Source organism: Atractosteus spatula, chromosome 10, assembly GCF_055471065.1.
Source record: "Atractosteus spatula isolate fAtrSpa1 chromosome 10, fAtrSpa1.hap1, whole genome shotgun sequence".
Lineage (NCBI taxonomy): Eukaryota > Metazoa > Chordata > Actinopteri > Semionotiformes > Lepisosteidae > Atractosteus > Atractosteus spatula.
The window spans coordinates 11,273,581-11,288,317 of NC_142715.1; the positions used below are offsets into that span (position 1 = coordinate 11,273,581).

At 40.3% G+C, this 14,737-nt stretch overlaps 1 non-coding gene across 1 annotated transcript; it reads right to left on the reverse strand.

Moving 5' to 3' along the window:
* Window positions 1-11,850: 11,850 nt before the first annotated feature.
* Window positions 11,851-11,933, reverse strand: trnal-uaa (transfer RNA leucine (anticodon UAA)). The gene has a single exon. It is a non-coding gene; the product is annotated as a tRNA-Leu (tRNA).
* Window positions 11,934-14,737: the final 2,804 nt, after the last annotated feature.

Genomic DNA, 14,737 nt, shown 5'->3' on the forward strand with positions numbered 1-14,737 from the left:
CCTTCCTGTTTTCAGCGTGTCTATTGTTTCTGCCTGTGATCTCGGAAAGAAAGACCCAACAAATGTTCACCGAGTTTGCTGTGGTTTGAGAGGAGTGTATGAAGGTAATAAAGGAGGGAGGACGCGCGCATTCCGCATGGGGAGCGCAGAGTAATGAGCCGCACCTGCAGCTCGCTGAGTCTTTTCTCATATAACCGCTCAGCCTAGACACACAGCGCCTCCAGTCTGTGTTGGAGATTTGCAGTTCAGAAAACAGCTGTGTCGAGCAGAAACTGATCTTCCTGCTTTAGTTAAGGTTATTGGAATCGACGATTACTGTGGGGGTATAGCGCTTGTATCTCTCTTCTCTGGCTAAACACTATCTACTGTAAAGTATAGAAATAGACAGAAGCTGAAATACAGCTACAAATACTTCAGTAAGGCCAGGCACATAGGAAAGTTTAATACAAATGTTCTATGAATCACTTTGCCTAGATTTTCGAATTCTGTTCGAGCTCTGATATACTGTAATCGTCTCGGCTCCTGCCGCTGTCACTGGGAGAGTGACTGCATTCCGTAGGGCTACAGGTTGATTTCACAATGCCACATTTAGTGAAATACAGGAGAAACTGCAAGGAAAACAATGTTTTAATAAATCTTCTTCTGTTTTTTTTTTATTGCGGTCTTTCACATTTGAATGCATACCTTGGAGTAAATCTTTCCAGATTACAGGCAGCCCAAACAGTTCTTAAGGCAGAATTCGAAGCCTATTTGACTTTCTGCTGATCACATTGAAGAGTTCACGAAGCATTTCCCTGCCTTTCATGTGCCCGCAAACTGGTTTCTCCATTTTTCCGTGTAAGCGAGCACAACAGTCGGGAAACATGCAAGATAGTAGCTGTAAGGAGTGGGATATGAACCCACGCGTCTATTCAGAGGACCGGGACACCCAAGCAAGGAAAGACAAGAGCTCTTGAGTTTGGTACCTTAGACCACTCAGCCATCCTTACGAGCTAAATAATACTGTCTGTTAAAAGCACCAGTAAAGTAAATGCTTTGCAGGAGAAGCGCCAAGTTCCCTGTTGGAGCCTAAACGGTTCGCGGAAATCAAATTTTCGGATCGATTCAGAGTGTGCTTTACAGCCTTTGTGTAATATTTTGATCTGCTAGGATGCAGTTGTCTTCACAATCTGGATTATCTCATAAAGAGCGACGTCAGTGTAAAACAGCTATCATTTTTAAGAACAGACGTTGTTTTGCATTATTCTAATTGGTTTATTTTCCTGATTGCAATGTATTGTGAAGCATAAAAGCCAGCTGCATAAATCTCTAATTCGCGTCTTTCATGAAGGCGTTTCAAATAGCAGCCAGTGCAGGATTAACGCTTTTAGAGCATGTATTACATTGTATATAGTAATACATAAGCTTAAATTCGCACACTGTTATTTAGACAGTGCCAACCAGTCTGACCTCCTACAACTTTCTGTGCTGACGGATTAGGTCTTACAGCAGCTGCAGCCAGAGTAGCCGTAATGGCAACACAGTGCTTGGAGTTCGGCTATTCTTATTTCTTCTGCAGAACCAGCGGTATCGGAATATATTGATCCGCATAAGAAGCGCTTTCGGTTTCTGATCGTTTTTATTGAGCGCTGCTCTAAACTTTACATGTGCTCGTACTAGTTTTCCCTATGAACAAAAGACATTTCCCTAATTACATGATTTCACTTTTTTCTTTTCAACAAGTAGAAAGAAATAAAATATAATTCCATATAAAAGCCCCAGGCAGGATAATTGGTGGTCTAAGGCGTTGCATTCAGGTTGCAGTTTCTCCTTGAGGCGTTTGTTGAAATTCCACTTCTGACAAAGAAGTTAGAGTAGAAACGATAAAATCCCTAGGTAGAAAACATCTCTCATTTCACGTGTTTAATGTTAATTGTCTCAGTGGTTGCCTCGGTGATTGATGGATCTTCTCTCTTGCAGGGTGACGGCAAACGTCTTCAGAGAGGGAGTCTCACACGCCCGGCTTTTCTTCATCAGGCGCGGAGACAACAGAAACAGACTTCAAACTGAAATGAATTACTTCTTGAGCATTTATGACCGTCTATAAAATGCTGAGAGCAGGTGAAAACGTCTTTTGAAATGAGGAAATGTCTGCCGACAGTAAACAGAGCTCACGCTGAGCTGCAAACAAGTGCTCCTCGTTAGTACAGTGCTGAGTACCCCCGCTTGTTGCGCGGGAGACTGGGGTACGTTTCTGTGACAGGGCGCTGGTTTAATTTTTTAACAACCTGACTTCACTTAAAAAGTGTGTACTGTGTTCTAAGTTTCGGACTAGTTAGTGTGGTAGAATATGGAGATCATCCCCAGCTCTGAGCTCAAATGCAACAACATGTCATGCTGAACAAAGTCAGAGCCCAGCTGAACGTGTGCTCAGTGTAGTGCTCAGGACTCAGGAGCATTGTTGAGTTCTAATTAGTACGAACTGCAGGGGTTCTGAATCAGAACATTTCAATTTATCTGATCAGTACATTAAAATGCAGGACACTGTAAAATAGGATTATGACTGTGTCTCTGTCTCGTTTGTCCCTCACAGTTTAAAAGATACCAGTAAGGACACACAACTACTAATGTGATACTTATTGGGAATAGTCCCAAAACAAGCACGTCTGGCAGCTGGTAGACTCCTGTAATTTTGCAGTGAACACTTAGAAGATTTGCAATCTATTTAAATATGAATTTACTAAATTTCAGTTCTCTTCACTCCCCGGCATAACTGAACTTTCACTGTCGCATACTAAAGGCTTTACATGCATTAGCTGTGATAAAGCTTCTAATAAACACATAATGAAACTTAGTTTTGTTCCTCATGATCCTCTTCTCGATCCAAATGAAATGTTTAATATGATTCCCTGAGAAAAAAAATGAGTCCATTTCCGCCTGGAATGATTGATGCCTCATCAAACATTTTGTAATATCCCCGGAAGTTTATACAGTAGAATCCTGGTTCGTGGGTTAAATTCAAGGTAAGAAAGACTAAGGAAACGAGTGGGAAACGATGTCGATCTGTGATTTAAATCATCCGGAACACTGCACAACATCGGGCAGTATGTGACAGAGAGCAGCACCTGATATCCCTTCGATAGCTCAGCTAGTAGAGTGAAGGACTGTAGTAAAAAACAGCTGGGAATCCTTAGATGTCTGGTTTGACTCCAGCACGAAGGAAGGTACTTTAATCAAATAGTTAAAATAGCGAATCTGTTTCATTCAGACATTGTTCAAAAGCTCAATAAATGAAGCAGAGGCTCCTGTTCTGAATTCAGCTCACGTCTGATTGTCTTGTTTTGGCCAAGATCTGATCTTTCAATTAAGGGACTACACTGTCTGCTTTGTAATTCAAAAATACATACAAATGTCAAGTTTTTTGTAGATATAAAGGTTTTCTCTGTTTTCAAAGGATAGCTACTTAATTGGCTTTATGATTTGGTATTGATTTTGTATCGTTGTATTATTAAGTTTGTGCTTTCTGTGTTTTTATCGTATTGTGAACTTATTTTTTAAACAAATGCTTACAAAGGCAGACAAGGCACACATCTGTTTATACCAGTGCTGAATTGTACATTTTTATTAAGTACAATCTACTGTGCACTTTTGGGAGTATAACAGGTTCGATATAAAGTGGCAAAAATATAAAAGGGAAAAATACCCCAGACTGCGTGTAAAGGCCTCGTTGTGACTGTTTTATTTTTAGATAAAGGCGGCGTACTGTGCACAAAATGTTGCAGAAACACAATCTGATATTTTAATAACAATTATTTTAATAATTGGATAAGTATGAGGCCCCGGATCCAAATCATCAGTCCTGATATTTTTAAAAATGATATCTTCCCTTCCTCTCGTGGAAGTCACACGATGTGAACAATTGTTTTTTTTTCCACGTTGTGATCCAAAGAGCCTCAGACGCACAGTCAACAGTAACCAAACCAGGATGGATTCTGCTGGGAGCCGGACTGAGCTCATTCTCACTCCCTGTGCTGAAAACAGAATTATCTCTTCCCCGAACATCGTCTACAGCTGCTAGATATTGCTCTGCGTCCTACTGCTCCAGCAATTCCTTTGACCAAAGACAGATAACTTGTGCGCTTTTAACCTTCTTGCAGCTACAGGCGAGACTGAAGCTGGAGATGTGAAGGCACCCGCTGGTGCATGTTCTCCAAATTTCACAATCGCGACAGACTTCTCTTTTTTAAAAAAAAGTAGATATAGCCCTGAAAAAAGCATTAGCTTTATCAGTTTTTACATTAATCAAACATGATATTTTTATTACATTTGTTTAAACATATATAGCGCTTTTCTGGACACTCCACTCAAAGCGCTTTAGAGGTAATGGGGACTCCCCTAGTGCACCAGAACACTCACCACACATCAGCTATTAGTGGGGAGGAGAGCAGAGTGATGAAGCCAGTTCAGAGATGGGGATTATTAGGAGGCCATGACTGGTAAGGGTCAATGGGAAATTTGGCCAGGATGCCGGGGTTACACCCCTACTCTTTCGAGAGACGACCTGGGATTTTTAATGAAAATTAAAAGAGTCAGGACCTCGGTTTTACGTCTCAGCCAAAGGACGGCACCTGTTTACAGTCCAGTGTCCCCGTCATAATACTGGGGCATTAGAACCCACACAGACCCGCCCAGCGACAGAAACCAGACGGTACAGTGTGTCGGGCTCGGCTGCGAGCAGGACAATGACGTTACGGGGACAAAGTAGAGAAAATCAAAACGGTTCTATAAAAGACCTGTGTCAGCTGTCAGTTCACAGTCTGGACTCTAAATCCACTGATCCAATTTCAAATATCTCTAACACCTGAGCTGCGGCTTCTTTCGAGTAGTTATTCAGGAGAACATTATGTTAATCATATAGATGAAACGTTTAATATATTCAGGTGGGCAGCTACGTCAGCATTCGAATCTGCAAAGGAACAAGTAATACTGTAGGTTTATTCCATGCTGAAAATAGAAGAGAGAAAACAAACCTGAAGAAGGTTTCACAGCTGAAACGTTATGTTTTCTCTCTTCTCTTTTCAGCATGGAATAAACCTATTCCCAGTGGGCGGTGATTCGTCGAATATACGTATATTCACAGCGAAAATACGGCTATACCTATATAAACGTCGTTGCGACGTATAATCAACGTCGAATTGCAACCGTAAAATTGACGACATTAATAAACGCATATATAACGTCGAAAACACATCTAACACAGTGCCTGAGGCTTTTTACTGTATATATCGTGTGTGCCGGAACTAGGAGTATACGGCACTCTGCATAGTGTACGAAGTAAATTTATTTTATTATTTTATTAATAAATATAATAAATAAATTAATTACTGCGAAAATAATTTACTTCGTACACTGTGCAGAGTGCCGTATACTCCTAGTTTTAAAACTGACAAAAATGTAGAAAACACGTTTCTCATTTAGAATTTAAGATGGGGGTGGGGTATTACTAGTAGCGGCGCAGAACTCACCATGGTGCAATTCATTTACGTGACGGGCTAGTGGTTTAATGGATAACGCGTCTGATTTCGTTTTATAAGATTGTCGATTCGACTTCTCCCGGGGTTTTGTGATTTAAATCAGGCTTTTTGTGCAGTGTGCCTTTTCTCTTGTCGTGTTCAAGATGATTCGCTGCATAAGCTCCTGATTGGGTGTTTTGTACTGCTCTGTTATTTCATTCAGATTACTTAAGTGGTGTACAGATAAAACCCAACTGCGTGGTGTAATTTCCGGGTTCGGCAAACACATGCAACACAGCACCTGCAAACACATCAGCTGATCTCGACGTGAGTTAAACACACAACTTTCTGATCATGGAGTCAGACACTCGTTGCACCACTAAGTCACTCGCCACAAGTGCTTTTAACTCCCCCAAAGAGAAAAATCAGCGTCCCTGAAAAAGATTTTTTTCATTCTCTCCCGTGAGGAGCGCCGCTCTTCCAACGAGGGTCTCTTCTTCCCAGACCACAGATTATTCTTCCAGCCAGTCTCTCTCACAGAGAGCAGACACACCGTCTCCACTAATGTGTTTACTACATCTATATATCTGACCCCCTACAGCCCCGATATACAGATGCAGCCATTCAAAATGGGTGAGGTATTTCGCGACATACCGCGACACGCCCACCGGGGTATCACGCAGTTCACGTGTGTCACGTGACTAACTATCCGGCGTCGCCTTGTAAAACCGCCAGGGGGAGCTTAACCTCTCATGTACAGCATTTGAGCCTTTAATTTTGAACTGTGTATTACAGCATGTTAATCATCAGTCATTAAAATTATGCATTATTATTAGTCATTATTAAATTATGCATGCAAACCTGTGAACTAGAAAGATAACTAAGATATCCATCCATTATATTCCATAATATCCATGAAATATATGGCGCTGAAATATGTGTGACGCAGTGGTGGCCTGACACGGTGAGGTGCCCTGGCAGCTGTGTGATGCAGTGGTGGTCGGGTATGTAGAGGTGCACTGGCAGCTGTGTGTTGTGACGCAGTGGTGGCCTGGCACGGTGAGGTGCGCTGGCAGCTGTGTGGTGTGACGCAGTGGTGGCCTGGCACGGTGAGGTGCGCTGGCAGCTGTGTGGTGTGACGCAGTGGTGGCCTGGTACGGTGAGGTGCGCTGGCAGCTGTGTGGTGTGACGCAGTGGTGGCCTGGTACGGTGAGGTGCGCTGGCAGCTGTGTGGTGTGACGCAGTGATGGCCTGGCATGGTGAGGTGCGCTGGCAGCTATGTGGTGTTACGCAGTGGTGGCCCTACACAAAATCTAAAATATGAGCTCTACTTGCCACTTACAGTACCAGCTAACTTTAGTAGTGACATTTTCATGGATCTTTTTAACAATAAAATTTACAACATCAGACTTCAGACACAATTAAACAGGCCTCAAAAAAGTCTGGTACAAACATTTTCAGCATGGTGAAACATGGTGAACATTTCCACCACTGCGTCACACCACACAGCTGCCAGCGCACCTCACCGTGCCAGGCCACCACTGCATCACACCACACAGCTGCCAGCGCACCTCACCGTGCCAGGCCACCACAGCGTCACACCACACAGCTGCCAGCGCACCTCACCGTACCAGGCCACCACTGCGTCACACCACACAGCTGTCAGCGCACCTCACCGTGCCAGGCCACCACTGCGTCACACCACACAGCTGCCAGCGCACCTCACCGTACCAGGCCACCACTGCATCACACAGCTGCCAGCGCACCTCACCGTGCCAGGCCACCACTGCGTCACAACACACAGCTGCCAGTGCACCTCTACATACCCGACCACCATTGCATCACACAGCTGCCAGCGCACCTCACCGTGCCAGGCCACCACTGCGTCACACATATTTCAGCGCCATATATTTCATGGATATTATGGAATATAATGGATGGATATCTTAGTTATCTTTCTAGTTCACAGGTTTGCATGCATAATTTAATTTTGAAAGCCACTGAGACATCAGGTACTACTGTTGTATTTATGAAAAAGAAACAAAACAAAAAACATACTAACAACTGTGCCATCCTACTCCTTAGTTAATACATTTTATTATTCATAAACAGTTAACATTGTTAGCAAAATATTTTGAATTATATTTAACCCTATTTTTTCTTTAGTTTTGTATTTAACTTATTATATGATAGTCAGACTGAATGTATATTTGAACAATGAAAATATATTTTTACAAGATTTTACATTAAGCACTTAAAATTAATATGGTTAATAATAGTAAACTGTAACATGCTGTAACAAGATCGGTTAAACTGCGAAGAAAATGCTTTCAGAGAAAATGTTTCAGGTGTGAAGAACATAGATCTCCAATGCAATTTCAACCAAACCTGTTCCCACACACCCTGCCCCCACTACCATTAGAATATACACAAACATTTTAGCGTTTCATTCTGAGCAGAAGACCCTCACACCTGAAGAGTGCTGGCTGTGACGAATTAAACCGGTTTTACAGGTTTCAATCACGTGACATGGGACTCAGTAAACTAACACACAGCGCCACTAGATTTGATAATACCTAGCCAAAATCCGCAATATGGAAACAGAACCTGTGTAATTGTTGATAGATGATGTACTCGTCACATTTTTTCAAGACGAACTACAACATTTAAAAAATGACTTGTATGTACTTGATATCTCTAATCAATCCACGGGTCCCAGCACAAAACGAAACTAAAACGCATACCGTTTCGCGCTTCTTATTAGTTGCTCAAAAGTAATTTGACCGTATGAAATCCATAATATAAACCTAGAAACATATACGTGAGCAGTACTTAAGCACTGTAGTATCGGTGTTAAGACATACCTCTCAAATACTGTAAATCAAGTTAAAAATATCTCAAGACCGATTCTGGTCGTAATGAAACCATGTTTCGTGTATGTTTTCTTTTTAATCTTGAAATAACTCATTTCTAAATACCTTTTTCACTGTTAACATCTTGCAGCAACTCTGCGACAAAATATACACTCTGACAGTTCATCCTGCTACCAACATTAAATAAAACAAATCTTAAGATTTCTATATTTATGTCTTTATTTAGTGGTTTCATTAGTGACAAAGGCTAAACTTTCTTGGAAAAATGTATTTTATGTGGTGCGGAAAAAACTGACTTGCTTTAACAAAATATGTTTACAAATCCTTTCACCTGGCATTTTCGTAGTTAGAAATTATGGAACGCTCTGTTAAAAGCAAGGGAGTTTTTATGTCCGTTGCAGTTCTTTTGCAACATGAATATAATTATATCGTTATTAATTTCTTGAGATACGCGATTCCATATTATATTCCCTTTTAATCAAATTCTAAAAGTATGCTTGTTGACTCCGGTATCACGTTAGTTAAAGGCTTCGAAGCTTACAATGTTTAGGGAGAAATGGAATACTGGTTTGTATTTTTTTCTTTAAAGTACCGAGACCAGCCATATACTGTATGTTTATGTTAAGATTTCCCTTCAGTGGTAAAATTAGATATGAATATTCAATACTTAAACGGGCACAGTTAAGACATTAAATATACATATACATATTGTATACAGTACAGTTTGAATACGGTAATATGTTTATGTTACGCGATTAAAAAATAAATAAATAAAACTGAAAGGTCCAGCACCAGCTGGATTCGAACACACAACTTGCCAGTTGGTAGTCACGCACCTAGACCAGTAGGCTACAAGACAGCTCGCATAAACAGACAGGCGAAACAGCCCTACACAGCCCTGCCGCAGTACACGGATATAATCATACCGTTATTAAATTCTTGAGATACGCAATTCCATATTATATTCCCTTTTAATCAAATTCTAAAAGTATGCTTGTTGACTCCGGTATCACGTTAGTTAAAGACTTCGAAGCTTACAATGTTTAGGGAGAAATGGAATACTGGTGTGTATTTTTTTCTTTAAAGTACCAAGACCAGCTATATACTGTATGTTTACGTTCCAAAATTAATATCGTTTATAGCCTTCACACGCGTTACAGTATGCTCCTATTCTTTTTATGCTCAGCTACTAAGATTTCCCTTCAGTGGTAAAATTCAATATCTGCAACGGGCACAGTAAAGACGTTTACAGTAAGTCTTTCTACGACAGACCAACGGACCACGAGTGCCCCTGTCGGTCAACCAATCACGCACCGCGGTACCCCTTGTCATCTTACCTGCGGTACGTGTCTGTACCGCTCACTTTGAATGGCTGCATCTGTACAGCCCGGATATTCGATATTCCCCAATAAAGAACAAAAAATATTCCTGGATAGGATATTTACCACCAGCCTCGTGAACATCTCATCTTGACCTCTTCAAGGAGGAGCACAATTAACACAGAATCCTCTCTCCATTTAGCAAATAACACAAAACACTGTTTACATGTCAAGACAGAAAACCAGGCTGCTCCAGGTGAGGCTTAAACTCACAACCTCGGCATGACCACTGATGATGTCATTTTACATGGCCTGAACCAGGAAAGAGTTTGGAAGTTATGTCAAGAAGTTATGGTGTTGTTTTAATACTTGCCTACTCTTTTAATTTTTCGGTCAAATCTTTTATTTGGGAGTACTTTCAATTGATGTTAATCCTTGTCCCGATGCACGATTCTGGGCCATGGTGCATCTTGAATAATGTTCTTATAGGCTTCAGTTTGGAAAAGTGCGCTCTTCAGAAGCTACCGAAACCGCTAATGGTTACATAACACTTAATGCAAAAGCAACGGTCGGGTTTGAAAAAGAATATTACTTGCTATGAATACAAACACTGTTACAGGAGGGGTGTTAGGGCTATTTTAGCTTAGATCATCCATTCATCTTACATTTCTTCTCCATCTATATCAACAGCAAAATCGCTACTGAGCGCTAAATGCAGGTCCTGGCAATACAATCTTCTTAAGAAAACATTTTTCAAACTATTTCTACTACCATACGTCAAGTAAAAGATACCGATTGCACGCAACTAATAAAATCTCTTTTCCAGGGACGTTGTAGCTAGATGCAAATTACAATCGAAAATGTATCAGCTTTAAAATTTTCTTTTGGATCCACAGGATGATCAGCATGAACCATCAAAGAGCCTGTAGCTGCAAGAAGGTTAAAAGCGCACAAGTGATCTGTCTTTGGTCAAAGGAATTGCTGGAGCAGTAGGACGCAGAGCAATATCTAGCAGCTGTAGACGATGTTCGGGGAAGAGATAATTCTGTTTTCAGCACAGGGAGTGAGAATGAGCTCAGTCCGGCTCCCAGCAGAATCCATTCTGGTTTGGTTACTGTCAGACTGTGCGTCTGAGGCTCTTTGGATCGCAACATGAAAAAAAAAGAACAAAAAACATTTGCTCACATCTTGTGATTTCCACGAGAGGAAGAGAAGATATCACAAAAAAAAATCAGAACTGAAGATTTGGATCCGGGACCTCATACTTGTCAAATGATTAAAATAATAATTATGAAAATATCAGGTTGTGTTTCTGCAACATATCGTGCACAGTACGCCATTTTTTTCTAAAAATACAGTAGATTGTACTTAATAAAAATGTACAATTCATCGCTGGTATAAACAGATGTGTGCTGTGTTTGCCTTTGTAAGCATTTGTTTAAAAAAGAAGTTCACAATATGATAAAAAACACAGAAAGCACAAACTTAATAATATAACGATACAAAATCAATTATTATCAATAATTATCAATTATTGAGCTTTTGATCAACGTCTGAGTGAAAAAGATTTGCTATTTTAACTCTTTGATTAAAGTTCACAAAAGCACCTTCCTTCGAGCTGGAGTGAAAACAGCGACTTAAGGATTCCTAACTGTTTCTAATATAGTCCGCCACGCTACCAACTGAGCTATCGAAGGGATCTAAAGTACTCCTCTCTGGCACATATTGCCCAATGTAGTGAAATATTCCGGGTGATTAATTCGACATCAAGTTTCCAACTCGTTTCCTTAGTCTTGTTTACCTTGAATTTAAGCCACAAACCAGGATTCTACTGTATAAACTTCCGGGGATGTTACAAAATGTTTGATGGGGCATCAATCATTACAGGCGGAAATTCACTCCTTTTTTTTCTCGAGGCATCATATTAAACATTTCATTTGGATCGAGAAGAGGATCATCATGAGAGACAGAACAAACTGTTTGATTCCGTCTTTATTGGGAGCTGTATCACAGCTAATGGATGTAAAGCCTTCAGTATGCGATAGTGAGAGTTCAGTTATGCCAGGGAGTGGGAGTGAAGAGAACTGAACTGAAATTGAGTAAATTCATATTTAAATAGAGTGTAAATCATCAAAGTGTTCTGTCACTTAAAACTTATTACAACACTACCAGGAGTGGGGATCGAACCCACGTGGACTTTGGTCCATTGGATCTTAAGTCCAACGCCTTAACCACTCGGCCATCCTGGTCTACAGCAATATGCTGATCAGTTGTTTAACATTTAAATATGATTCAACAATTAAAAAAAATAAAACCAGCGCCCTGTCACAGAAACGTACCCCGGTCTCCCGCGCAACAAGCAGGGGTACTCAGCACTGTACTAACAAGGAGCGCTTGTCCACAGCTCAGCGTGAGCTCTGTTTGCTGTCAGCAGACATTTCCTCATTTCAAAAGACGTTTTCGCCTGCTCTCAGTAATTAATGTCGGTTTGAAGTCTGTTCCTGTTGTCTCCACTCTTGACGAAGAGCAGCCTTACGTAGGAGACTCCCTCTCTCAGGAATTTTGCCATCACCCTGCAAGAGAGAAGAGCCATCAACCACCAAGACACTTAACATTAAACACATGAAATGTGAGATGTTTTCTACTTAGGGATGTTATCGTTTCCACTCTAACTTCTTTGTCAGAAGTGGGATTTGAACAAACATCTCAAGGGGAAACTACAACCTGAACGCAGCGCCTTGGACCACCAGCCATCTTGCCTGTGGCTCTTAAATGGAATGATATGTTTTATTTATTTCTACTTGATGATAAGGGAAAAAAAGTTAAATGTAATTAGGGAAATGTCTTTTTTCATGGGGAAAACAAGTCTAAGCAAATGTAAAGTTTAGAGCAGCACTCAATAAAAACTATCTAAACCCGGTAGCGCTTCTTATGCGGATCAGTATATTCCGATACCAGTAGTTCTGCAGAAGAAATAAGAAAAGCTGAACTCCAAGCACTGTGTTGCCATTACTGCTACTGTGGCTGTAGCTGCTATAAGATCTACTCAGCGGGCACAGAATGTTGTATGAGGTCGGACTGGTTTGCGATGTCTAAATAACAGTATGCGAATTTAAGCTTATTTAAATAAGAGTATTTAGAATATAATACATGCTCCAAAAGCGTTAATCCTTCAGTGGCTGCTATTTGAAACGCCTTCATAAATGACACGTAATAGAAATTTATGCAGCTAGATTTTATGCTTCACCATACATTGCAGTCATGAAAATAAATCAATTTTCTTTAACACCTCTGGAAAAAGTTCTTCTGTGGAGCAGGTTTCAGACCTCTGCGTACAGCGCCCTTGATGTCATTTTATTTTTACAGCAGCAAGCATCCTGAAAGTTTTTTTTTTATATTTTTTTATTTGAACAACAAAAATACATATAATACAAAAAAGAGCACATATGACGTATCAACAACATTGTCAGGGGCACGTGCTATAATCCAATTACACTTTCTGAAAAATCTACTGTCCAGGCAAATGTACATGCTGATCTACAGAGTTCTTTTCTGCACTGAGCTGCTCATTTGAAATCCAGAAGGCAACACAGACGTGCTCCTATACCAAGAGTCTTATCTGGACCACCTGGGTAAAAAAACAGGAAACCTAAGCACTAATCTATACTGACAGCTTTTGAAAAGGAGCTCTGTAATATGCACAAATACAAAGACAAGGTATACATACTCCATAGGTTTAAAATTCAGGAATATGAATGGTCAATTGTTTACAATTGGAGTTTTTATGTTTCGTATGATTTAGCGACTTTTTTACAACATGTAAAAAAAAACAGCACACCTAAATGACAAAGCCTTGGAGCTACAGAGAAAAACAAATTGCGTTTAAAGTAATTTTAAAGGCTCGAGATAACATTGCACTATAAACGCAAATGTTTGTTTTCTTTGTCGCACTTACGTTTTGTTTCATGCAGTTTATTTCTGACACAAGACATAACAAGCTTGTGTATTTATGACAAAAAAGCAGGGCAACAATCTTCATTGACCTTGAAACTAAAATTGTTAAAAAGTAAGTTAAATGCACATATAGTAAATATATTTTCTCATATAATGGTGTGTTTTTTTTGTCTAAGAATCCTTCATGAATGGTTTAACGGACACTTTGCATGATTAAAACAAATATTTACGAATTTTAACGTTTTATACAATAAAGTTTTATTGTGAACATGAGCCCTGTTTATCGATATCACCAATACAGTTCTGGATTTTATTCTGCCTTCCTATGCACAGATGAATTTTCTTTCACACAACAGCTCGCATGTGTGGTAGGGTATTAAAAGAATGATGTTGGCTTTTAATTGATAAACCATTTGCGTTTATACAAAATCACAATGCGTTGTCGCAGACATTGGGACATTCTCTGTTTAAACACCTGTCGTTTTCTCTTATATTGGCTCCTGTGCTTCGGTCCATTTGAGAGAGGAGAAGACACTGAAAAAGTCTTGTGAAAGTGGATTTTGCACCTGCGCCAATGCTGTAGTGGTATCATACAGACGCTCATACAAATCCATCACACGCTGAAAGCTCCGGAAGGCAACATAAAATATTGCTCTGTCTGTTGGTGGATTAGGTATGCACGCTTTTTTAATGTAAAATGCAATGTAAAAAGATCAAATTTGATTCAAAATCGATTAATGTAAAAACCGATAAAGCTCATGTTTTTTATCTAGTTTTATCTATATCTAGTTTTTCAAAGGTCTTTTAAAAAAATGTTTATCGCGATTGTGAAAGTTAGAGAAGGTGTACCAGCGGGTGCCTTCATATCGCCAGCGTCAGTCTCGCCTGTAGCTGCGAGAAGGTTAAAAGCGCACAAGTGATCTGTCTTTCGTCAAAATAATTGCTGGAGCAGCAGGACGCAGAGCACCATCCAGCAGCTGTAGATGGTATTCGGGGAAGAGCTGATTCTGTTTTTAGCACAGAGAATGAGCTCAGTCCGGCTCCCAGCAGAATCCATTCTGGTTTGGTTACTGTCAGACTGGGCGTCTGAGGCTCTTTG